The sequence below is a fragment of the Saccostrea echinata genome, unplaced genomic scaffold, assembly GCF_033153115.1.
Source record: "Saccostrea echinata isolate AGI-Se365-2 ecotype Australia unplaced genomic scaffold, CSIRO_AGI_Sech_v1 ptg000033l, whole genome shotgun sequence".
Lineage (NCBI taxonomy): Eukaryota > Metazoa > Mollusca > Bivalvia > Ostreida > Ostreidae > Saccostrea > Saccostrea echinata.
Window position 1 is genome coordinate 4,782,015 of NW_026889782.1, and position 3,819 is coordinate 4,785,833.

The following is a 3,819-nucleotide window of genomic DNA, read 5'->3' on the forward strand; positions in this document are numbered from 1 at the left end:
ACTAGAAACTCATTGCGAGCAATGAGAGGTCTTCCGTCTGATTCTGAAAATAAAAACGAAAATTCAAGCTGAAAAAGTGATAAAGAAATTCAGACACTCTGGAGATTTAACCTTGGTCGTCAGCGTGAAAATCCAACGTGCTATCTCCTTAAACCGGAAGTTGACGTTTTCATGGTTACTCTAGACATTTGCACTCTGAATTACATATTTAAAATTCATTTCAAATACTTTATCTATAAAGAATATTGATGGGAAAGTAAAATACTCAAATTATTTAGTTTTTCTCTTATAATCGGAAGTTGTCGTATTTGTTTCCGGTGGGACCAACATCTTTCGAATATGCGAAAAAGGTGCAATAAAGTGATGCAATTTTCAATTAAAAAAAAGAAAAGTTGAAATTTTTGATTTCTTTTATCACTTCCTGTGACGACTGGAAGTGACGGCTGACGCTCTGAACCAAAATGGTTTTGCCTACATCTAAAGGACTGTTGTTCATATAAGTTTGGTGTCTTAATCTCTTACCTTTTTCGAGTTCTTGCTCAGACAACTTCTCGTATAGAATTTTTCAAGAACTCTTGAGTAGTTTTAATTGTAATAAACAGGCTATATTCTGGATTGTTTAACCTACCAAGCCAACCTTCTTTTTTTTAAGATTTTGTCAAATCAGTGTTTTTGCAATTCTCAATGCATTTCCTATGTAAAATGTTGATAAAAGGGACCTACATGATTTTTCACCATAATATTTCTCCAAAACTCACTCATTTCATTTGGTTTTTGTTTTATATACAATATTGTATTTTCATTTCCTATGCCTTCTAGATATTTTAGCTGAAAATGTAAATATAGAAACAAGACAAGGACATACCGACACCGATCTCTATTTTTGAGTTACTTCCCTTAACAGCTATAATTACATATTATTCATAAGGGTCAAGAGAGTCAGACTGGTTGATTGATTCTATTGTGTAATTGACTAAATTGATTGAAACATATTGTCATAAAAATATTGGCATGGATTTATTTCAATTTTTATTCGTAGTTACTAAATGCTGCTTCCTTCATACAACCTATAGCTAGAAACTGATCTCAGTAGGTCTACCTTTCAGCATATGTCACATCTTTGCCTTTCCCAGCATACTGAGCATAACTAAGGTAAATGACGACCTCTTGGCTCTTTGTCCCCTGAATACAATGTACAACAAAGGCGTTACTACTATTCCTTCTTGCTGTATAGATGATTCTACCCGTTGAAGAAAGTACACATGCTTTTTGTTTACCTCTGTAGCCATATGCTTTATTGGTTTTCACTGCTTAGAGAATTCTACACGGGAGACCTATCTCAATCACTATTTCATAAGTGAAAAAAACCTATGTATTTAACTTTTTTTTCTCAGGAAAACTTTGACTTGCCAATTTCCGTAAAATATAACATGGTTCCTTCAAAAATGCAAGGATTTTTAAGGATTTATTTAAAACAAATGAAAATAGCGCAGGATTCACACAGAAAAAAACCATCATTTGTAAAGATGAAAAATGAAAACGTAAATTAAAGGTAGAAAATGAGAAAGAAAATTCAGACATAATCGGGATTAAACCCGAAATAATAGAACACCGTTGACGTTGTAGGTTAGTGTGCGTGGTACCAGCCACCCGAGGAGCTCCGAGTGCTGAACTGCTCGTCGGAGTTTACGGAGACAGCCGCCATTTTGGATCCGCTTCAAATTTTAAAATGCGAATATCTAGAGTTTAGATTGATCAATTTGAGAACAAATTATATATTAAGCATTTTCAGAAGTGCCTCTATTAACACTACTACTATCAAAGAAAAATATTGAAAATCAAAAAAGTATTAAAAAAGTCAACTTTTTAAATTCACATCTGGTAACGACCGGAAGTAATGACGACGAACGAAAAGTTACGTCCTGGCTAGTATTTATCACGATCTATAATCCCTGAAAGTTTCACATTGACATCTTTTACCCTTCTTGAGATAAGTTGCGGACAAAATGTCATTTTTAAATTCAGAAAATGGTCCGTAACTTGGCACCGGATGTAAATTTCCAAATTTTCTCTCAGATGAAATAACTTCAGTTTACAACACATTGTTCCTGCAAATTTCATGTAAATCCATCCAGTAGTCTTCGAAAAATCGCGTGCACAAAATTAGATGGGCGGAAAAAGAAGAAGAAGAAGAAACAGTAGAATCACTATAAGGTCTTCCGTGAAGACGGAAGACCTTAATAATAATAAGAAACAGTAGAATCACTATAAGGTCTTCCGTGAAAACGAAAGACCTTAATAAATTTCCTTGGATAAAGATTTAGAATTCATGGATCACTTCATTAAGTACATAAATACTTAATATAATTAAAGAAACATATCCATAAAAATTCAGAAACAAAATTTGACCTATGTTTTGATAACATCTAACATAAAATTATATTATTGTGAGGCTGGGAAATGAAAAATACATTCTGAAGTGAGCCTTAAATTTTTTAAAAAAGAAATTTGTCTGAATTTGAAATTTGTACTGCATTTTTAAATATCATAAAACACAGTTTATCAAGGTAAAAAATGCACTTATATTTTCACTAAAATTACTGTTACTGAATTGACAAGAGTTATGCCCCTTTCCTGTAGTTATTTTCAGGGAAAATTTTATAAACCCCAAATAATGCTTTCTCCTTACATGATTTTGATAGAGATCCTTTACAGATTTATATTGTATATTCTAGAATTTATAATTGTACGAAAAAGACATTGTGTTTCAATTAGTTTTATGTTACATGATAAATTGACTGGATTAATGATGATAATTTGTTTGTACATTACGTACTGGTATAATTTAGCTCTGTATGAGCTCTTTTCTTCTTGTCTGGTGTATGTATCTTCTCAAGATTCTTTATGCCAGAGATGTTTGTATGTTGTTTAACGTCCCTCTCGAGAATTTTTCACTCATATGGAGACGCCACCACTTGCCGGTTGAGGGCTGCAAATTTATACATATACTCGGCACTAAGGGCCATTGAGCAGTGAGGGATCTTTTTCGTGCAAACACCTACTGCGAAACGGGACCTCGGTTTATACAGTCTCATCCGAAGGACCGGTCTCCACATCCCATAGTGGATTCGAACCCGCGACGTACGGATCACCTCCTTATTCCGCGACTTTAGAGCAGACGCTCTAGCCACTGCGCCACGCGAGCGACTGCCAGAGATGATAAAACTTATATATAAAAAACTTCATCACTTAGTCCCTTGTCCTGATTGGATAAACATAAAAAACTGTAGACATTTCGGTGTAAATTTTTTTATGCAGCCAGCCTTATAAAGTGCAAACGCAAAGTTTTTCAAATCACATGATATTACATGGGCTCGTTTGAATCGTTAATGATCTATTTCACGCTTTGTTTATATAGCTGTTAAAAGTCTTTACTCTATATTGTGACAATACATTGTTAATACTTCCATTTACTGTACACTTGTTAATTAAATTATGAAATATGACATAAATTGATTTAATTATGAAAACTGATAAGTTTTTGTCTTCTTTATCATAGTGATATCTACATTGTTCACGTGAGAGCAGGTAAATTGTAATATATTTTATGCTCTTTTGAAATAGTGTCTTGTAACATATAAATCCCTGATACCCCTTCCATCTTGTTATCTTGTAAGGCATAGGCGTCAGAGCGCCTTTTTATGTCTATCTTTTTATGTCTAAAACTTTTTATGTCTATCTTTGCAAAAAAGGGGGGGGGGCGGCTAAGCCCCCCCTTTTTTTTGCAAAGATAGACATAATATAGGCAATGAAAATTGG